This window comes from Peromyscus maniculatus, chromosome 5 (assembly GCF_049852395.1).
Source record: "Peromyscus maniculatus bairdii isolate BWxNUB_F1_BW_parent chromosome 5, HU_Pman_BW_mat_3.1, whole genome shotgun sequence".
NCBI classification, from domain to species: Eukaryota; Metazoa; Chordata; class Mammalia; order Rodentia; family Cricetidae; genus Peromyscus; species Peromyscus maniculatus.
Genome location: NC_134856.1, coordinates 115,618,630 through 115,642,275, shown reverse-complemented (window position 1 = coordinate 115,642,275; position 23,646 = coordinate 115,618,630). Strand labels below are relative to the sequence as shown.

Below are 23,646 nucleotides of genomic sequence, written 5' to 3'. Positions count from 1 at the left end.
AGGCAAGCTTTATTTACTAAAGCACAAATAAAATATCACCACAATTGTCAAAGCACAATGTGATCATGTCATCCTCTAGTCAAACCATGTGCCCAGAGCAATAACACTTCAAATAAAGTCAAACTTTTTAACATACCTTGTCAGGGCCTTGATGGGTTTAGTCCTGCTGACGTTCCTGTCTCAGCTTTCAGCACAGATTCAGTGAAGCACAAGCATGTGCTTGTGGTAATCCTAAAACATGCTCTGCTTTTTCTTCCCTGGAGCCCTCAGTTTTTCTTACTTCTCTTGCACAAATTTCTCTTCATCGTGACTACTACAACTCATTCTTCAGACACTGTCTTAAACATGAGGTCCACAAGAACTCTTATACAAACGGTAGCCTTCCTCTGGTCCTGATATATATGTGGAACTATCCTATACTTTCCTTAAAACAATCTATTATTTTTCTAACAAAACACTGGGCTGTAGCCAGGGTAGTCAGTTAAAGGAAGTGTGTATTTTGATTGGCAAATGGACAACATTTACAATCACTATAGAAACAGGTCTCAAGATATGTCTATAAGAAATTGTTTCGACTAGGTTAATTAAGGTGAGAAAACCCACCCTAAATGTGAATGGCACCGTTCCATGAGCTGGGGTTCTGGGCTGACTAAAAATGAAGAAACAAACTGAGCACAGACATTTCTCTCTCTGGTTCCTGGCCGCCTCAGACTCCTGATGCCGTCCCTTCCCCACAATTAACCCTGTCTTCCTTCCTTAAGTTGCTTTTGTTAGATATTTTGTCACAGAAACAAATAAATTGATTCAGTAGGGAAGATTTATTTTGACTCAGTCTCAAGGATTCCAGGACAAGGTCTTTGGCTCCTTGTTCCTGGGTGTGTGGTGGGGCGGGACATTAGGGTGGGGGAAGGATGCTAGAACAAAGCTGCTTATCCCTCTGTAGTCAGAACCAGGAGAGACAGGGGTGGGGGGAGACAGACAAGGGATGGGCAGGAACAAGATGCAGTTCCCAAGTCCCCTTCTGTCATCTGGGCTCTGCCTCCTAAGTTTCTGTTGCCTCCAACCAGCCCATCTAATTGTGAACCCATCAATAGGTTAATGATTTGATGGAATTGAGAGCCCTCAGGATCCAGTCACTTTCCCCAAATTCTCAGCTAGCAACCAAGCCTTTTGCACATGGTTCGGGGTGACATTTTAGCATCATTGTATTCACTTGTACGTTTGTTTCTGTTTTATTAGACTACAAATGATTTTGGGATTTGACCATATATCTGCCATCATTCTGTACCTAGGTCCTGACAATATTGAACACAGTAATGGGTATCCATAAAGTATATTTGGTGAGAAATGTAAGAAGATAAGAACCTTGGTTATATGATGTCATTGAAAACATGGAGGACTAAATTTCATTATATACACGTATGAAACTTCCAAAGGATAAAAAATAATTAAAAGAAAAGAAAGTAGGAAGGAGATATAAGCAGTAAGCAAAGCTCTTGAAGAAGCTGGCACAAACTTGTCAGCATGGGTTGTGGCAACAGAGGCGGGATCCAAGAAATTTTTTTTAAAGATTTATTTATTTATTATGTATACAGTGTTCTGCCTGGACAGAAGAGGGCACACCAGAAGAGGGCACCAGATCTCATTACAGATGGCTGTGAGCCACCATGTGGTTGCTGGGAATTGAACTCAGGATCTCTGGAAGAACAGCCAGTGCTCTTAACCACTGAGCCTTCTCTCCAGCCCAAGAAATATTTTTGATAATTATCCCAGCAAGTTTTTGTTTTCTTTTTTATTTATTCATTCATTCATTCATTTATTTATTTTCATTTGTGGTAACTACCTGCTATGTAGATTCTTCATAGATTTTTTTTTTTTAAACTGGTTAGGCCTGCTTAATTCAAAGTTCAGGTTACTTGGTCTTCCCTAAGAGAGATTACAGGCACAGCCAACAGACTAACCAAACAGAAGACTATTGGAAAACCCTCAACCATTCATTTTCACTATTTGTTAGATTTCAGCTTTTAAAGAGGCCATGGTGCTGCCGGGCGGTGGTGGCGCATGCCTTTAATCCCAGCACTCGGGAGGCAGAGGCAGGCGGATCTCTGTGAGTTCGAGGCCAGCCTGGGCTACCAAGTGAGTTCCAGGAAAGGCACAAAGCTACACAAAGAAACCCTGCTTCGAAAAAACCAAAAAAAAAAAAAAAAAGGCCATGGTGCTCAAAACAAAAGATTAAATTGAAGCTTTAGATAATATCATCATTTTCTACCTTCCTGTATATAAACTGGTTGCGTGATGTAATTTAATATATCAAGTAAATGTGGTATGTATGAATTTATATGCTACAAAGATTTTTAAAGATTTATTTATTTCTACTTTATGTGTATGAGTGTTTGCTTGCATGTATGTCTGTGTTATGCTCAGGGGATGCTGGTTGAGACCGTAGGAGGGTGTTGGATCCCCTGGAAATGGAGCTATAGATGGTTGTGGGCTGCCACATGGATGCTAGGAACCCAACCTGGGTCCTCTGCAAGAGCAGCAAGTGCTCTTAACTGCTGACCCATTTTACCAGCCCTGCAAAGATGATTTTAGAGAGTGGTTACTCATTTAAGTCAATATTAAATGTCAGTAAAGTTTGTATCTCAGTTCTACAAACACTCATGGTAACCCTCATATGTCTTAAGTGCATTGTTCTAAAGCATCATCTACACGTAAAGCTAAGAACAGCTAGACTATGTCGGCTACGGCAAATGAGCCTCCAGTTACTGCTAAAAACTTCTGTGTATCTATGTGCATCTTCCATCAGAGGGCAGTAAAGAACCAGTGTGATTTTGTTCTTATCATGTAATCTCAGCAGCCATTGGCCTATCTTGTAAAAATGGAAATATTCAAAGAGAAGGAGGAAACATGGTACACAATTACCCTTTTCCTTCATCCCTGGGTTGTCTTATATGGTCTAATGTAAGTTTTATTATTTGCTGAGGACTGATATATCAGAGATAATCTGTTGATTAAATGTTTGGTTCTGAGTCAGTAGTCAGTATTTGAATTCTGGAAGAATGATTTAAGGACTTTGTAATGTGGAGAAATGATGTGTGCCTTCTGAGCCTGTCAGTCTTGAATAGAAGCTTTTAACCTTAGGAAGTCTCTGCTAGGAATTTGGTAAAGAAAAGAATAGGCCATTACTCTGTAGCAACTTGTATGTTTTACTAAGTCACATACATTTATATACTAACCAGTTTGTTCATATACCTCCTAAAGCTCATAAAATAAACGCATGTGAGTATTATATTAATGTTATTATCTCAAGTGGCATGTCTTAATTTGGGAACATTTTAAAACTTTCTAAATAAATAAGTAAAAAATACTAATATTGAAGGTTTGTTTTGATGTCTTTTGTTTTGTTTTTTTGTTTGTTTTTTCAAGACAGGATCTCACTATGTAGCTCTGGCTGGCCTTGAACTCACAGAGATCCTCCTGCCTCTGCCTCCCAAATGCTGGCATTAAAAGCATCCACCACTCTGTCCAGCTTTGTTTCACCTTCTTTTAATTCTCCCATATTGATTGTGGTAATTGTATTTCTCCTGACAGTTTCTACAATGACTTTGTTAAGCTTTCTTATTGTTTCCTTTGCCTGTACAGTTGTATTGACTAGATTCTCTTTTTCAGTCTGTTGTGCTTATATTTTTACTAGCCATTAATTTTTTTTAATCAATAATGGGAATTAATCGGTATCTTATCTTCTCCAACTTGCAAAGAAGATGCTTAATGTAGCCAGATTTATTTTTCTATCTTTTCCTTATAATAAGCCTATATTTTAAGGAAGCTTTAATCTGAGATTGTTATTAGTTTTGGTTTACACCTTTAAAAAAATCATATCTCAAGTTGTACACAGAAGTAGATATTCATAATCTCAGGTTCAGGACAGACTCTTGTTAAGGATCCACACAGGCCTTTGTTGACACACTCACATTAACAATCCACACAGGCCTTTGTTGACACACTCACATTAACAGTCCACACAGGTCTTTGTTGACACACTCACATTAACAGTCCACACAGGCCTTTGTTGACACACTCACATTAACAATCCACACAGGTCTTTGTTGACACACTCACATTAACAGTCCACACAGGCCTTTGTTGACACACTCACATTAACAGTCCACACAGGCCTTTGTTGACACACTCACATTAACAATCCACACAGGTCTTTGTTGACACACTCACATTAACAGTCCACACAGGCCTTTGTCACACACTCATATTAACAGTCCACACAGGTCTTTGTCACATACTCACATTAACAGTCCACACAGGTCTTTGTTGACACACTCACATTAACAGTCCATACAGGTCTTTGTTGACACACTCACAGTAACAATCCATGCAGGTTTTTGTTGACACACTCACATTAACAGTCCATACAGGTCTTTGTTGACACACTTGCAGTAACAATCCATGCAGGTTTTTGTTGACACACAGGAACAGTCCATGCAGGCCTTTGCTTATCTTCCCCTTTAACACTGGTTGATTATCTGTGAAATGCTGTGCCATTCAACAGTGCCAAGCCCTCTTCAGTCTTCTGTGCTTACCACATCCTTTATGCCTTTTTTTCTTTGCTTTCTTTACATGATCCCTTTGACTTACAGGACTTACTTTAATCTTTATTTCCTAAAATATTATTAGTTTAAATCTTTTGTTCTTTTTTTAAAAAATAATCATTCTATATATAATCTTTCAAGACTGTACGATTCACACCATGCCATTGTGTGAATATGCCAGGATATATTTTCAATTCTTCTACTAACAGACATTTAAATTATTTCTAGGTTATTATAGCTTTCTGTGTGCTTAAGTGATAATTTCTTTTGGGCTTGAAGCCAGTAGAGAATGTCCATGTATGTTTAGCTACATGTGTATGTATAAATAGTACTAAATATTTTCCAGAAGTGTTGGCACCATTTTAGACTCTCCTGGAAAGGAAAAGAGATTCTACAATCAACATCTTCTGTACCATTTGATACTCTCATTTGAAAGAAGTTAAAAGTTACCTTATTTCTGTCTTCACTGTCACTTGTTTTTGCCACTAGCAAGACTTATTCTCATCTTACAATAACCATTTATGTTCTTTGCCGATTGTTCTTTTTCATCTGTTCTTTATTAATTTGGAATTCTTTGAATGTTGATATTAATTATCAGTCTTGTGTATTCTAAATGTGTTTTTATTTGGAACTTTAAAAAATCATGTAAATGTACACAGAGAAACCCTGTCTCAAAAAATCAAAAAAAAATCATGTAAATGTATTTTAATGAACAACAAAGTTTTTAATTTTAATAATCATGATGGTTAAAAGGGTGTTGTAACTCAAAAGTAACCCCAGCACTTTGGAGACTAAAGGAGGAAGATTACTGTGAGCTCAAAGCCAGTCTGGAATACATAGTGAGTTCCAGGCTTGATGGGCTACTGTCTCAAGGGAACAGGCTGGGGCGGGGAAGGGGGAGTGGTAATAATAACAATAACAATGGTTAATCTTGATTGTGGACTTGAGTGGATTTTGAGACACCTAAGAAAGTATTGAAGCTCATCTGAGTATGTCTAAGAGAGGATGTCCAAGGGTTACTAGATCATGAGGGCTCTTATCTGAACAGTGTTTAATCCAGTAATAGGTTCAAAGTCAGGGTAATGTACTGTTTCCAGCTGCCAGTACATAAGCAGCCTCTCCACACATTTACACTGCTGTGATATTCTGCAAGGAAGCCAGATAACCACAGACCATACCCTCTGCAACCTGGGAACCAAAATAAATCCTTTCTCTTTTAAGAACTTTCTGTCAGGTTTTTGTTCCAGCAACAAAGTTTGACTAACACAATGATCAACGTTGTCACTGTTTATTAGTGCTGTAAGTTCATCCAGCTAGCGTCTATCCCTAGAAATCAAGACTAGGGTTGTCTATGCCTACATGTCACCTGCTATACTTGGTGACCTTTTCTAAAGTACAAGGTGACAACAGGAGCTCCCTTGAGACTTCGCTCTTGCAGTGATAACCACAGTTAACATTTAGTGTTGAGTATATAGCACTTTTTGCTATGTTCTTGTTGATGTTCTTTTTATGAAGACAGTCCATCATGACTACTTTAGAACTTACATTTCTTTTTGTGAGACAGTGTGTGTGTGTGTGTGTGTGTGTGTGTGTGTGTGTGTGTGTGTGTATGTATGGTGTGTGTGTGATTTAGCTCACTATATAGCTCTGGCTGGCCTTACTATGTAGACCAGGCTATCCTCAATCAAATTCACAAAGACCCACCTGCTTTTGTCTCCCGAGTCCTGGGATTAAAGGTGTGCATCACCACTCCCAACTAGGATGTATATTTCTGATTTAGCAGTATAAGATGGATCACTGATACAAGTCAGGGTTTCCAAAGCAGACACTAAGTTTATATTATAAATCGGTATATAATACTGATTTTAGGGATCAACACTTTAAAAGAAAGGTTGAAGAAGTAGGGTGCAAGAAGAGAAGCTATGATGCTGGCCCAACAGTGTCTCTCTAGAGTTTATATTGCTTGATACTATCATCCTTTAGCCAGCTCAACTGGTCCTGCCTTTATGCCCACCCCTTGCTCAGTTACAGATGTGAATTGACCTGAGCAAGTCAGGTTAAAACCAGTGTTTCTGGGCATGTCTATTTGGTGCTGTGGTAACAGAATACCACAGACTGGATAATATCTAGTGGACATAGGTTCAGTGTAGAGACTGGGAAGTCCAAGGATAAGGGACTACACCTGACGACAGCCTCCTTGCTGTGTTTCACCTATGAATACAAAAAGAAAACAAGAAGGTAGAAGCAATCAGCAGATTGAATTGGCAGCCAGGAGCACTGTTTCAACCAACATTAATCCATTCACAAGGGCAGTACCATTGTGACCAAAGTACTTCTCTTTTAGTTCCAACTCCCAACTCTTTCTCGGGGAGTAAGCTTTCAACATATGCTTGGGGAGGGGCACATTCAAACCAGAACAGCAGCTTCTGTGTCTGCCATGATCCACTCGGTGCTTGACCTGGAAGCCTTCTCTTTCCATCCCTTTTGCTTTTAGTGTATGCTCTCTGCATCTTGTCTACAATCACTGAAATAGTTCTTAAAACCACCACAACTTCTGCCTTTCTTAATTATAAAATGGGGGAGCTATAATTCATTTAAATTTTGTGGTCATAGTAATATGCATTATGATTCCAAATTTAAAGAAGTTTCCTGATTAAAAATTCACAATTTATTTTTGTTCTAACATTTGTTCAAAAATATATGACAAATAAAGATTTTTGAACTTCTGGGCTCTCATGTATCTGTACAAGATACTTCAAATCTTGATGCAGACTGGTGCTTATGTATGACTCAAAAGTCTTAACTATCTGTTCCACAGTGCACTGAACATAACTGAGCTAGAGATGTTCGTTGGTTCAAAATCCATTTCAACCTGGCTAAGAATGTAAGATACAAAGACGACTTTTCACCAGATTACTTTCCATGCTGTGATCTATCAGAAGGGTCTCACTTTGTGGTTCAGGTTGGTCTTGAACTCACAATCCTTTGCCTTTGCCTCTGGAGTACTGGGATTATAGGTGTGCACCACTACACCCAGCTGTGATGGCTATTTTCATATTCTTTTTTATTAAAAGCTTATTATTTTTATGTGTATGTATGTGTGTGTGCCTGCATGAGTTTATGTGCACCATATGTGTGCAGGAGCCCATGGAGGCCAGATGAGACATCAACTTCCCCGGAGCTAGAGTTATAGGCAGTTGTGAGTGCCTGATTTGGGTGCTTCAAACTGAACCCAGGTCCTCTACAAGAACAGTAAACACTGTTAACCCCTGAGCAATCTCTCCAACTCTATTTATTTACTCTAAAACATCTGCTTTAAAAGTGTAAGTTAGAAAATTAGTTGGTTCAACCATCTCTATCATAGACCAGAAACCATAAAATGCTAATGAAAGTGATTGTTTTCTTCTTTTGTGTTCCTCATAGCTTATAGAACTGTTTCCTTCTTTTGGGTCTGCTTTGTGCGCCATCTTTCCCAGAAATTCATGGAGCTTATTCCTATTCCAAAACCTATTGTGTTTTCTGTTCTTCTGCCAGAGCCCTCTGTTTCAACATGGTCTACCCCTTAGCTAGAGGATCCATTTTCAGGGACCACCAATGTGGTGATATTTTATTTGTGCACCCCAATAAAACTTATCTGGGGATCAGAGGACAAAGCCAGCCACTAAATTCGATAGGGAGGGCAGGCAGTGGTGGCACACACCTTTAATCCTATCACTCGGGAAGCAGAGATCCATGTGGATCTCTGTGAGTTCAAGGCCACACCGGGAACACACCTTTAATCTCAACACTTGAGATCTCAAGTTTGCTTGGGAAGGACACATGCCTTTAATGCCAGGAAGTGATGGCAGGAAGCAGAAAGGTATATGAGGACCAGGAACTAGAGGCTTTTAAGCAGTTCAGCTGAGATCCCTCCTGGGTGAGGACTCAGAGGCTTTCAGTCTGAGGAAACAAGATCAGCTGAGGAGTTGGTGAGGTGAGGTTGGCTGTGACTTGTTCTGTTTCTCTGATCTTTCAGCTTTCACCCCAATATCTGACTCCAGGGTTTTTTTATATATATATTAATAAGGCTGTTTAGCAATTTGTGTTACATCCAGTCTGAAGTCACTCCCCACTCATAACTTACAAACATCCCATTGTCCTGTTTCATTTCCCTTTCACCCCTTAAGACTACACAGTGTATCACCGCTTCATTAAGTTTTTACAGGTTTGTACAAAAGAATGGGTTTTATGATTACAGTTTCATATTTCTATCATTATGCACTTTTCCTGTATGATTCTTTCTTTTACTTTAATCATTGGCCACTACATTAAATGTAAATGCTAAAACATTAGAAACAGCAGAAGGAGAGAATCAACTCCTGAGAGTTAACCTCTGACCTCTGCACATGTACCATGGCATGAGTACACCCCCACCCCAATACTAATGATAATGATAATAATTTTAAAAGAAAAATGTATGCATTTGGTTCATTTCTACAGTTGTTAAGAAACATTTAATTTAATAGAAGAAAAGCATCTTGCCCGCACTGAAAGCAAAAGACTGTGCTTAAAGAAACTTTTCTTCCTGTTTTGGAAAGGAATCCCTGCCAGCTACTGTCTGTCACAGTGATGCTGAGTTCTCTGTCTGAAGGCGGGGAGCTCCTGGTTTCCTGAGTTTTCTAGGCTTTGGAGATTTGTTTAAGATCTGTGTTTTTGGAGGGAACATTTCCATGGTTACGCTCGTCTCTTCTTTCACCCTTGAAAAAACAAAAGCAAGTGGAATGCCCCAGTTACCAGATCACTGCTACACAGATGTCTTTCTATCTGCCCACACACGAAATTTTGGGGCAAGTACCATTTCCACGAGTTTATTTCCTCCAATGCTTCTTTTAAATGAAGCAAGGCTTAGATTGGCAAATTAAACAGGGAATGGTCTATGTTATATAAATAGCCTGAACTCATGTAGGATAGATTTAGAGGTATGGTACATGAAGGGAGAGATTGTCTGGGGAGCTGAACTAAATTATAGCTCCAAGCAACAAACACAAATGTGTGGAGAATTAATTGTGTGTTCAGAAAAACTATATGGGTTCAGTATTTTAAATGTAAAGTTTCATGTTAGACTGTTAAAGTAAGCATGTACATTTTCACTCCAATAGAGCAATAAACCCACCGTTTCTTGTATCTGAATGTTGTTTACTGCTGGTCTACCAAGTCTTGTTGAAAAGTGTACACAGTCAAATTTATACATTCCTTCCATGAGCATTGCAGAGCATTTGTATAGATATTCTTGAGTTTATACTCATGAATTAATTTGAAGATAGATTAGGGGTAAGAGATAAATACTTGCATGGAAAGGAGTGACCAAGAAAATAATTTTAAAATTAAATACTTGCATGGAAAGGAGTGACCAAGAAAATAATTTTAAAATTAAATTCTAGTAAAAATATATCTTCTATATATATTATCAAATTAAATTATAAGCATATTAAACTATAGGGAGATATATGTTATACATAATATGTTTACATATAAACATAGATATATAGATTTATATATGTCTTATGTACATATTTAGTCCATATATATGGAATATACATACACATATATTTTTATTATTATTATTATTATTTAATTTTATTTTACAATACAATTCAGTTCTACACATCAGCCACGGATTCCCTTGTTCTTCCCCCTCCCACCCCCCTCCCCTTCCCCCCAGCCCACTCCCCATTCCCACCTCCTCCAGGGCAGAGCCTCCTCTGAGGACTGAGATCAACCTGGCAGACTCAGTCCAGGCAGGTCCAGTCCCCTCCTCCCAGGCCAAGCCAAGCAACCCTGCATAAGCCCCAGGTTTCACACAGCCAACTCATGCAATGAGCTCAAAAACACTGAAGACACCTTATGCTGGAGAGGATGTGGAGCTAGGGGAACTCTCCTCCACTGCTGGTGGGAATGCAAGCTTGTACAACCACTTTGGAAATCAATATGGCGCTTTCTTAGAAAATTGGGAATCAATCTCCCCCAAGATCCAGCTGTACCACTCTTGGGCATATACCCAAGGAATGCTCAATCATACCACAAGAGCACTTGCTCAGCTATGTTCATATCAGCATTGTTTGTAATACACACATGTTTCTTAAACCTAAGATAAGTGGAAAAAATTGCATCCTTGTAACTCTGGTTGCCTGCAATGCCCTATGTAGAACAGGCTCGATTTAAACTCACAGAGATTTAGCTACCTGACTCAGCCTCCTGAATGCTGAGATTAGAGGCCTATATCTTCACACCCAGCCTTGGCTCATATTTTGAGGAATATGGTTCATCATATGGGAAGGCATGGGAGCAATCATTTCCATGACTGTGAGAGGGTGTGGCTATGATTCCCACCTCCTCATGTCTTTGCAGATTAGAAAACAGAGACCATACAGAAAGCAGGACCAAGCTGTAACCCTCCAGGCCCATCCCACTGGCCTACTTTCTCCTGTAAAGCTCCTTTTCCTACAAAGAGCCCCAACAGCTGGGGACCAAGTATTCAAACATATGAATCTATGGGGACATTTCACATTCAAACCATGAAGACTCAAGTGTGAACACTGTAAACAATTTTAATACTGTAATTTTAATTTAAGGTCTCCAATAAAATTTAAAATTGTGTGTATGTGAGGGGATGATTTCTTGTCTTTGCATGGTAGTTAAAGCTAGCTTATCACAATGGCCACAAGAAAAAAATCCATGTGGATTTTCTGCTATGTATATGGTCTATTATTCTCTTAGAAAATGTGATATTGTGTTCTTGGGCTATTAAAAAGGACAGATATTGAGAAGGAAAGTTATGTGTAGATACATTGCTGTATTTATAATTCTACAATGTTGACAAAGCAGCATCGTTAGTCATCTGTCACGTTTATATTTCCAGGAACAGAAGATCTTTAATTAGGTTCCTTTCAAAGGTATAATAGCATCATTTTAATTGGGCATGAATTTCACTTCAACAAACTCAGTAAGGAAAAAAAAAAATTTTAATGAAGAGACCAGTGAGCATTTAGAGGCTAATGAACAGGATGAATCTTTCAATTTCATAGATACAGTCTCGACCTTAAACTCTTGATACATTAGGGAAAACTACTGCTATGTAACATGACCTAATTCTTATTAATGTTTAATAACCCTCACTCCTCTGCTTTTGTTTCTTTTTTTTTCCTTTAATTTTTTTCTTTTCTTTTTTCTTTTTATTTATTTATTTATTTATTTATTTATTTTTGAGACAAAGTCTTGCTATGTACCCTTGGCTGGCCTGGAATGCCCTGGATATACCATACTGGCCTGGAACTTATAGAAATCAGCCTGCTTCTGTCTCCCATTGATGGGATTAAAGGCATATACCATGTCCACTGGAGTTTAATAATCTCTTGACAGAGCCCATAAATAATGTAGGCTTTCTAAGCTGTTATGCAACTAAAATGTGTCTCATGACCAACATCTCTATCCCTTGATGTGGTCCACTGAATAAAATATAGGGCTGTTGCCTCTAAAGTCCTTCTATTAATTGTATTCCTAGATCTTCTTCTCATCTTTCTTGTTTTTTGTTCTCTTATAGCATCCCCCTCCACAGGAAAGATTATTTATTTGGGGCTTAACCCAACAAAACATACAGAGTACAGAAAAACAAGGAAATGCTTAAAGGGGAGGCTGCTGGGGTGCATCGATGTCAGTGATTGGTTCACAGAGAGGCTCCTGCACTACTCAGAGTGGGCTGTGATGCTGACATCATGCATCATCCCCGGGCAACTCCAGACTCCAAAGCTCATCTGGGCTGCTGTCCTCATTGCTTAACTTCAGGACCAAAGGATGAAGAATGGTCAATCTGAAGAGTTGAAGAGGTCTAACTTAACATTAATGTAGCCATGACAGGCTACAAACTACCAGTGCTAGACTAGGCCTCACCATTACAATAACCAGGAAAAGCCACAAACTGTACCCTGCAGGAGACTAATCAGAATTGAGACAAACAAGTACTAGGTGCTCCAAGACACAAAGGATAGCTTACATTATTTGTTTATAGGTTACCAATTTCTTGCAGCAATGCCAGTACCCATCCCTGTTTGACAAGACTTTTGTTACCTCACTCCTGAACAATCAGGAGTTCAAAACCCATCTAAATCTGGAATTCCCCTACCCCGATCCTGTACTCCTTAAAAACCCTGCCATAACTGAGCTCAATGCTCTCCCTGATCCAACCCCTGTGTCAGAACAGATGGGAAGCCCAAGCTCAAGTTTGCAGTAAAGACTCTTTGCTTTTGCATGTGAACTTGGACTCCTGATGGTCTCTGGGGGGCTCATGACGTGGGCATAGCAGAGTCACTCTTGTGTTTTATAAAATTGTGAGTGCAATTTTTAAATATATATATACATGGAATAAGCTGTGTGCCTTCGGAGGGTGGAGCCAACACTTGAAGATTAACGTTTTAGTCAACTTTTGAGCCTCTCAAAATATTTAGTACTTAATTTTAGAAGTGGCCCCCTGCAAACTCTTTACCACTGAGCTATATCTCCTGTCCTCTCTCTCGTTTTAAATTTTTATTCTATTTATGTATTTACTTATGGCTTGCCTTAATCTTAGTCATTCTGCATCTGCCCCTTGAGAGCTGGGGTTACTGGTGTGTGCCACCATGCTTGATTGATAATTCCATTTTTTAAAAGGTCATATAGCTAGCATGGTAACTCATGATTTTAATCCCATCACTGGGGATATAGAGGCAGGCATATATCTGGTTGGATCTACATAGTAAATTCCAGGTCAGCCAAGGTTACATCAAAAAATTTAAAAAACCTGTATATTAATCTCAGTATTAAGAGTACATACTGTTCTTGTAAAAGTTCAGTTCCCTCTCTCATTTTAGGCAGCTTACAACCACCTATGACACCAGCTCCAGGAAGATTCAAAACCTTTGGCCTCCACTGGCAACTGCATTTATGTGCGCATACACATTATTAAAAATTAGAAATTGAATTACTAAATAGGTTTCTTTTCTATTCAAAGGAAATAGATACTTTTGTTTCTTTTAAGTGAAAATTGATTCAAGAGCTGCAACCAGCCCATTAAAGTTTTCGTGCAAATTTGACAAAGGTTATTGGTTGTAGTATTAAGGCAACTCCATGTAGTTAAAAGGGAGGTTTATTTTGTGGGGTAACTTACAAGTAAAGGGATAGGTTACAGGTTCCAGGAAAGATGTAGCGCAGACCAGCGGTGTTCTCTGGAAAACTCTGCTCAATCTTCCTCCAGAGTCCAGGATCCAGGAATTAAGAGAGTTGGCACATCCGGATCTCTCGGGTCTCAAGGGCTTCTGTCTTGGCCCCACCTTGTAGGTGTGACAGTTACCAAAGCCTCAATGGGGGTAGTACTTCCAGGACAAAGTTGGAACAGCTACCCACTACAAAAAGTATCCATTCTCTTCCTGATGTATAAAGAGCTCAGCTAGATTCAGATGAAGCCTTCCTGGAACAAGCATGTTCACATGTACCACCATGAAATATGGTATCTAGTGGTAAGTCTTGTTTTTCCAAAGGAAATTTTCTGTATGTGTATGTATACACATATGTATATGGCTGCAGGTGCATATGTGTGGGCATGCATATGGAGGCCTGAGGTTGACATTGGATGTGTCTTAATTAGGGCTTCTATTGCTGTGAAGAGACACTGTCCACAGAAACTCTTATAAAGAAAACATTTAATTGGGGTGGCTTGCTTATAGTTTTAGAAGTTTAGTCCATTATCATCATGACAGGAAGCATGGCAATATTATGCAGGCAGATGAGGTGCTGGCTACATCTTTATCAGAAGGCAACAGGAAGTCAACTGAGACATTGGGTGGTATCCTGAGCATAGGAAACCTCAAACCTCAAAGCCCGCCCCCAGAGTGACATACTTCCTCCAAGAAGGCCATACCCACTCCAACCAAGCCATACCTCCTAATAGTGCCACTCCCTATGAGATTATGGGTGCCAATTACATTCAAACTACTACAGGACGTCTTCTTTGATTGCTCTCCACTTTATTCATTGAGACAGGATCTCTCAATTGAACTTAGAACTTGTGGTAGACATGGCTAGTTTATCTAACCAGTTTGTCCTGGGTATCCTTTGTCTATGCCTTCTGAGCACTAGAATTACAGATGGGCTCCCTCACTCACCCAGCATATATGGCTTCTGGGGATCTGAACTTCAGCCTTCAAGCTTGCAAGGCAAGTACTTTATCCACTGAGCCATCTCCTCAACCCCAAACAATTTTTTCTAAAGTAATTTTTTACTTTTTGGGACCTTAGTATTTTCCTTGTGTGTACGGTACTATTTTTGGTTTTATAAGCATACTTTCTCCAGCTTTGCTATTCAATATGGAATCATTAGAGGCAGTGTTGAGCTGTTTATGCCTATTTATCAGAATTAGACAAAACTCCCAATGCCTTAAGCACAGTACATGTGACACACACTGTTCTGTGTCACTTGTAGGCATATAACATAGTGAAAAATGTATAGAAACCAGTATAAGTTCAAAATCTGAACAGGATAGGGATTCTTAAACAATTAGTTTTTTTTTTGTTTGTTTTTTAGAGAAGGTCTCACTCTGTAATTCTGGCTGGCCTGGAACTCAATATGTAGACTAGGTTGGCCTTTACTTTAACTCACAGAATTCCTCCTGCCTGAATCTTGTTCAGTAGGATCATCTGAGAAGCCTAAGCCTAACATCTCCAAAAGAGTACTTGGTACATTACAGCAATTTGCAGACATGTACAGTGCAAAGTTCTAGGTGAGCTGAAGTAGGGCGACACGGTCGTTCCTTGTTCCAGCTCTCACTGTGAACATCCGTCCTTTCTGCATCCTATTCTGTACCATGTTTTCCATTTTTGTTCTTCTTGTAGTATTTCATTATTTCTAATGGGCCTCCAGCATCATGCTGAGGTGCTGGCTGCTGTTTCCTAGTACAAAAAGGCTGCAGCATGCCTGACAGATGTAAAAGTCAGGTAAAAGTTTAGAGCTATGGCAAGAAGCTCAATGTCAATGAATCAACAACATGCAAGCTCACAGGACAGAAAAAGGAAACCGGCTTCATTCACCCATTCAGCAGGTGCTAACGTGACATCAACACAATACGATGAAACTAGGGGAAGGACAGAAAGCAGTTTCATTCATGGAATGATTTCTGATTTTATCAAAAGAGCGCTGGGCATGTAGCTCAGTGGTAAAGTGCTTACTTTACAAGTATAACACATATGTATATCTGCATCTGCATATGTTAATGTATATGGATGTACGTATGATGGTTAATATTACCAACTTGGCAGGATCTAGGATCACCTAGGAGACAAGCCCCTTGGCATGACTGTGAGGGATTGTGTAAATTAGATTAGTTGAACCAGGAAAACCCACCTTAATGGTGTGTAGCACTGGTCAGTGGGATGGGATCCTGTATTGAATAAAAAGAAAAAAGTAAGTTGGTTACCTTCTCTGCTTTGGGATGATGCACACTTGTGGCCAGCTGCCTCAAGCGTCTGCTGCCATGGCTTCCCAGACATAATGGATTAACAGATTAGATGTTTAACCTGTATACCCCAAACAAACTCTTCCTCCTTAAGTTTTTTGTTTTTGTTTTTCCAAGACAGGGTTTCTCTGTGTAGCCTTGGTTATCCTAGAACTCACTCTGTAGACCAGGCTGGCCTCGAACTCACGGGAATCCTCCTGCTTCTGCCTCCCGAGTGCTGGGATTAAAGGTGTGCACCACTGCCACCCAGCCTTAAGTTGTTTTGTCAGGTATTTTGTTAAAGCAATGAGACATTGCTAAGTAACCAACTAGCTAATTAACCAATCAATCAAGTAACTAACCAACCAACCAACCAACCAAGTAACAAGTAACCAACTAACCAACCAACCAAGTAGCTAACTAACTGAACTAACTAACTTCACAGACCTAGATATAGTGAGTAATTGTGTGTGTGTGTGTGTGTGTGTGTGTGTGTGTGTGTGTGTGTGTATGTGTGTGAGTAGGGAGCAGAATGCCTCTCCCACATTTGCATATTGGGGTGGAGTGGAGGTGACTATGGGGAGGTGCTTTTATTCAGGTTCATCTGTTCTAAGTAAGGAAGAGCTTCTGGTCTTTTTTTTTTTTTTTTTTTTTTTTTTTTTTTTTTTTGCCAACTACTTCTTTCCTGTGCTAATCCTGTGGATTTTTCCTGTCTCTGCTCTTCTATCACAATGGAGCTTTTAGCAATTGACTGGATCCTCATGTCTCTGCCTTTAACAATGGATTACTCCATTGATGAATTGAAAACTGTGAACAGACTCTGGAGGGTTAGTGGAACTATAGAAAGCAGAGCCTGAGTGGTAGAAGCTACTGGAGGCATGCCCTGGAAAGAATATACTATCATCCTTGGCTGCCTCCTCTCACTCTCTCTGATTCCTTGCCTCCCAGATTTGACCAGCCTCCTCCTCCTCTTCCTCCTCCTCCTCCTCCCCCTCCTCCTCCCCCCTCCTACTCTTCTCAAGTTCTTACCACCATGATGTTCTACCTCACCATGGGCCAAGAAGCAACAGAGAGAATTGAACATAGTGAGCCAAAAGAGTTTTTCCTATTTAAATTCTTTCCCTCAACTCTTTATCTGATTATTTTCTGACAGTATTAAGGTGATAAGCTTGGCTTAAATCTGTATCAAGATTAAAATTTGGTCCAAAGCTGCCTCTGTGTGTAACAAACTGTAGCCTTGGTATGTAAATAAACTGTAAGCTAATTTAGAAGTATGTTCTTGCAACAGCTCATTCTCTGCCAATCACAGTAGTCTAGCTCCAGCCAATCACAGGCTGCCAACTGACACACCATGTCCACATGGGGTAAGTGCTGACTGTAGCCAAACAGGTTATCTCCCTAAGCCATTTCCTTTCCTCAGACTGTAAATATAACCACCACAATGGGAGGAATTTGGGACCAGTTCTGCTCCAGAATGCTGCCCCAGAAACTTTCTTGCTTAAATAAACTTCCTTAATTGAACTCATCTCAGATTTGTCTGTAACAATGAGCGTTTCAGTGGGAAAGGTGGTAAGCTCAAAGACATGTCATTGCAAACATCGCCAATCGGAAAGAAGGGGGGGAAGGAATAGAGGGCACAGAGCTAATACTTTAACACCAGAGCGCATCAAAAAGAATGTGTAACATATACATCACAGGACTAACAAAAGGCAAGAAATCGACAGAAGTGATGAGCGGTGAGAGTGTGAATATGATTAGAAATGATAACAGCCGAGGAGTTTCTACAGTTAATGGTAAGAACCAGACCACAGAGCCTAGAAAACCAAAAGCAGAAAGAGACAAAAAGCATAGACATTTAGGCTTGTCCTGAAGAAGCAGAAGAAAATCAAAGAGAAAGGGAAAACCTCAAAAGAAGCCAGAGGTAAAAAGACGTATTATCTACAGGGGTTGAGGATGAAAATTACATCAGAATTCTCTTCAGAAACCATGCAAGCAAGGACAAAACCTATTGTTTTAGCCAACTTTCCGTTACTAAAACAAAGGCCTATAACTGAATTCACAAAAAAGAAGAGGTCAACTTCGGCTCAGTTGTGGAGATCCATCTCTGCCAGGGCAGGGATGTGTCACAGAGCAAAACCATTCACTTATGATGGGAAGGTGAGTAAGAAAGGGAGGGAATGGAGCTCCACAATCTCCTGAGGCTACACCGCCAAGGACCATGGTAAATCATCACGCTCACTGTACTATCATCGCGCCAGTTAGGTTCAGACATCATTGTGAGACCAATTACTCAATGAGGAAAGGAACTGAATTATGTTGGGGTATATGAAAACTAAAACTAAAACTAAACTACTTATAAAGTAATAAACTACTTATAAACAGGAAGGCAGAGGGAGACACTGCCAGCCACCGCCATGACAAGCAGCATGTGAAGATACCGGTAAGCCATGAGCCACGTGGCAAGGTATAGATTTATGGAAATGGATTAATTTAAGCTATAAGAACAGTTAGCAAGAAGCCTGCCACGGCCATACAGTTTGTAAGCAATATAAGTCTCTGTGTTTGCTTGGTTGGGTCTGAGCAGCTGTAGGACTGGCGGGTGACAGAGATTTGTCCTGACTGTGGGCAAGGCAGGAAGACTCTAGCTACAAGTATAAAAAAAAAATTTCAAACTAGAAACACAAAAGAACTAAGGCATTGTGTTGGCTATAATTCTAACACAGGGAGTATTGAATGCCACAGTCCTCAAAGATAAATGCCCTTTGAGTTCCTATGTCCTTTCCTTCTAGGAAACAAAGGATTCTTGAGACTAAGAAGTGAGAAAGCCACTGTGAATTATCCCTAGCTCCCAGCCATAACTGACTCTATTCTTTTTTCTCTTAAAAATTACATTGAGTGTGTTTGTGTGCGTGCGTGTGCGCGTGCGCGTGCGTGTGCGTGCGTGCGTGCGTGCGTGCGTGCGTGTGTGTGTGTGTGTGTGTGTGTGTGTGTGTGTGTGTAAATGACAGCATGTGTGTGGAGCTTGGAGAACAACTTACCTCATATAGGGGCTCAAACTCAGGTCATCAGGCTTGGCAGTGAGCATGTTTACTCCCTAATCCATCCCACCAGGTTCAGGCTTCGTTTCTGTCTTTAACCTCTTAAAGACCTCCTGTGAGGAAATTCCAGTCATCTGTAGAAGTCCCTAGCTGGACTATGGTTTTGGTCCCTTGAACCTGGAAGCTCATTTTTGGTGACCCAAAGACTTGGTGCTTTCAACTATTTTTTCTTCAGGCCCCCCACCCCACCCCGCACATACACATCTATTTTGCTTTTCTCCCCTTTGTTCTTCCTTTTTCTTATTTTGTAAAAAAAAAAACAACAGACAAACAAATAAAACAGCAACAATAAAACCAAAGAAACAAAAAATCCTATCCTTTACTCTTATATTTTTCCCTTTTTTTAAAAATTTATTTACTTCTGTTTTTCTGATATTTGTCTTGCTTTTACTTAATAATGCATTTTGCCTTTAAATTTTTTATTATAGTTTGTCTTTCATCTTGTTAGTATTAATATTATAAAGCAACTACAGCCACAATAATTAACTAAGGGAAATACAATATACTAATGATTAAATTGTGACATCAAGAACATAGACTGGAGGGAGCTGTTGGAAAGTGCAGAGTTTTGGTATGTGATTAAAGTTGTCATCACTAAAAAAACTATAAAATAAGTTCTACGAAGCCTTGTAGTAACCACAAAGCAAACACATATCAGAGAGACATAACAGGTAAAGAGGAAGGAGGGAGAGCATTCTGCTGTTGTTTGAGTGTGAAAAGACCCTCACAGGCTTGTGCTTGTTTGTTTGTGCTTACTGTGAGGTTCATTCATTGAACACTTGAGCCCCAGCTTGTGGTATGATTTTTGAAAGTAGTGAATAAATTTTTTTATTTTTTTTGGTGGGGGCGGCTTACCGGAGGCAATGGGTCTCTGGGAACCTGGAAGACTGGTGCTGGAGGAGACAAAACGTCCTCCAGGCTCACAAAGTCATAGAAGTCTGCCTGTCTGTTGGGCTTCAAAGAGCACTCTAGCCCTGGCAGGCTAGAGACTGGGTCAATCAGGAAACTTTAAGTGTTTTTGTTTTTGTTTTCCCTTACCATGATGGCACGAGACCATAACTCAGTATCAGGAAGAAACTTAGAAAATTCACAAAAAGTATGCCAACAATATTGGCCTGACTGACACAAGGATTTAAAAATCAAATGGGAAATCAATATTGTGGGGCAAACATGAAGGACAGAGACCACACCAGACTTAGGAGAAGCAGTTCTAAAAGGGACGTTCATCCTAACAAGCCGATAATGAAAAGCAGACCGATAGCAGACAATGGATGTTAAACCCCAAAGGGCCTAGGGTACAGCTCAGTGCCAGAACGTTCGAGGCTGCAGTTCTGGTCCCTGCATTGCCAGAATCAAGTCAAAGAAACAAGTCAAAAACTCCATGGAGCAAGAAAGAATGAGTGAAGTCCAAATGTGTAGGAAATAAGGAATATCATCATAGAAATAAATGAAATAGGGACTTGGAAAATAATATAACAGATCTTTTCAAAGCTCGAAAGGTTTTGAAAGATGAAGACATTAACAAACTCTGAGCCTGAGAATAAAAAAGGGAAAACCAATAAATAAAATCAGAAATGAAAGTCAGCAGAAGAACAGGAAAAACTATGTACAGTAATGTGTCAACAAACTGAATGATCCAGAATGGATACATTCTTGGAAATATACAATTTACCAATACTGAACTATGAAGAAATACAAATTCTAAACAGACTAAAAATGAGTAAAGAGATTGGACCTGATATACTTTTCCCCTGAAGGAAATCTTCACTGTTGAATCAATTCTTCTCTCAAACTCTTCTAAAATATTAAAGAGGAGGGAATTTTCCCAAGTCATTTCACGAGGCCAGTACTACTCTGGTACCAAATATAAACAAGGACTCTATGAAAAAAGGACAATTACTGATTAATATTTCTGGTGAATATAGATGCAAAAATTTTCAGCAAAATGCTGCACACTGAATTCAACAGCACTGGAAAAAAGGTTATCACGATGATCAAGTCCATTGTGCTCACAATACAAGGGTGGCTCAAGTACACAAACTGATAAATGTGGTTTTGCCACATCAATCAAGTGAAGGATGAAATCCCACATAATCATATTAACGATGTAGAAAAATCACTTGGCAAATTTAACAACTTTTTAGGGTGATACATTTTGAATGTGAGCTGAAGAGGTGGCTCTGTGGTTAAGAGTAGTTTCTACTTGCAATAGACCCACATTTGGTTCCAAATATTCACATGGCAGATCACCACATCTATAATTCCAGTCTCAGGGCATTCAATGAACTCTTCTGGAAATTTCAGACATTAGGCATACATGTGATACAATATAATACACACACACACACACACACACACACACACACACACACACACAAACACTTGCACAAATAAAATAAAAAAAATCTTTAAAAAAATTGAAAATTGAGCCAGTCATGGTGGCTTTAATCCCAGCATCTGGGAGCCAGTGGCAGGCAGATCTATGTGAGTTCAAGCCCATCCTGGTTTTCAAATCGAGTTCTAGGACAGCCAAGACTTTTACACAGAGAAACCCTGTCTGAAAACAAAAACAAAAACAAATTAAAATTGAATAATAAGGTATAGAAGTAATGTATCTCAACACAATTAAGGCCCTGTGTAAGTCCATACATAATTAGCTAACATGCAGTGCTATAAGCAGTAGTGAAAAGGGGAAGCTTTGATTATCCAGTCAGGGGTTTACAATGATACCCCCAACTGGCCCATTCGGTTCTACATTCCCTAAGGTCCTAGTCAGAAAGTTAGGTAAGAAAATGAATAAAACATGCTCACATTAGAAAGAAATAGATTAAGTCATCTTTATTTGTACATGATATGCACTATAACCTATAGGCTCCACCAAAATCTACTAGAACTAATACACAAATTGGGTAAGGTTGCAGAATATAAAATCAGTGTACAGGAGAGAATCGACCCAGTGAGAGGGAGGTTGCCTCAGAGGGACCTGCGGTGGCAACTGTACCATGGCCGCGCTCTATGGCGGCGTGGAAGGGGGAGGCACACAGTCCAAAGCCCTTTTACTTTCTGAGGATGGGAAGATCCTGTCAGAAGCAGATGGACTGAGCACAAACCACTGGCTGATTGGCACAGACAAGTGTGTGGAGAGGATCAACGAGATGGTGACCACTGCCAAACAGAAGGCTGGAGTGGATCCTCAGGTACCCCTTCGAAGCCTGGGCCTGTCCCTGAGTGGTGGGGAGCAGGCAGATGCAGTGAGGCTCCTGATAGAGGAGTTGAAGGGCCGATTTCCCCACCTGAGTGAAAGTTACATTATCACCACTGACGCAGCAGGTTCCATTGCCACAGCTACACCGAATGGTGGGATTGTGCTCATCGCTGGAACCGGCTCCAACTGTAGGCTTGTCAGTCCCAATGGCTCCGAGAATGGTTGTGGTGGCTGGGGCCACATGATGGGAGATGAGGGCTCAGCCTTCTGGATTTCACACCGAGCCATAAAAATTGTGTTTGACTCCATGGACAACCTGGAGGCAGCTCCTCATGATACTGGCTATGTCAGGCAGGCTATGTTCAACTATTTCCAGGTGCCAGATTGGCTAGGAATCCTCACCCACCTGTATAGGGACTTTGATAAATCCAAGTTTGCTGGATTTTGCCAGAAAATTGCAGAAGGTGTACAGCAGGGAGATCTCCTTTCCCAGTACATCTTCAAGAAGGCTGGGGAGATACTGGGCAAACATATTGTGGCAGTTTTGCCAGTGATTGACCCAGTCTTGTTCCAAGGGAAGCTTGGCCTCCCCATTGTGTGTGGGGGCTCAGTGTGGAAGAGCTGGGAGATGCTGAAGGAAGGCTTTCTCCTGGCACTGACTCAGGGCCGAGAGCTGCAGGCCCAGAAATCCTTTTCCAGCTTTACCCTGATGAAGCTACAGCATTCTTCTGCACTGGGAGGTGCCAGCCTAGGAGCCAAGCACATTGGATACCAGCTTCCCCTGGACTATAGCATCAACACCATTGCCTTCTTTTCCTATACCTTCTAGGGCCTGCACCCCCTCCCCCATCCAGCTGACAGTAAGTGTTAGAAGAAGGAGCTTTTTTGTTGTTAAAAACATACATGGAAGAAAATAAATGCACTTTACCCGCCCCCCCCAAAAAAAATCAGTGTACAAAATATATATATGAATAGGGTTTCCATATACTAACTATGAACTATGCAAAACATTCCTCACTTAGAATAACATTAAAAATTAACATACTTAGGAATGAATTTATCGAAAGATGCTTTATACAAAACTATACCAATGAAAGAAATTTTAAAAAATACCCTAATAAATGAAAAAAGACATTCCATGTTCACAGATTATAAAAATAACTTGTTAAAATGTCCTAGATGACTTATAGATATAATATAATCTCCATCAAAATGTCAATAATATGATTCACAGAGATAGAA

General features: G+C 40.0%; 1 pseudogene; it reads left to right on the top strand.

Annotated features, from left to right (window-relative positions):
- Positions 1–22,145: 22,145 nt before the first annotated feature.
- On the top strand, positions 22,146–23,333 carry LOC102921050 (N-acetyl-D-glucosamine kinase pseudogene; annotated as a pseudogene).
- The last annotated feature ends 313 nt before the right edge of the window (positions 23,334–23,646 follow it).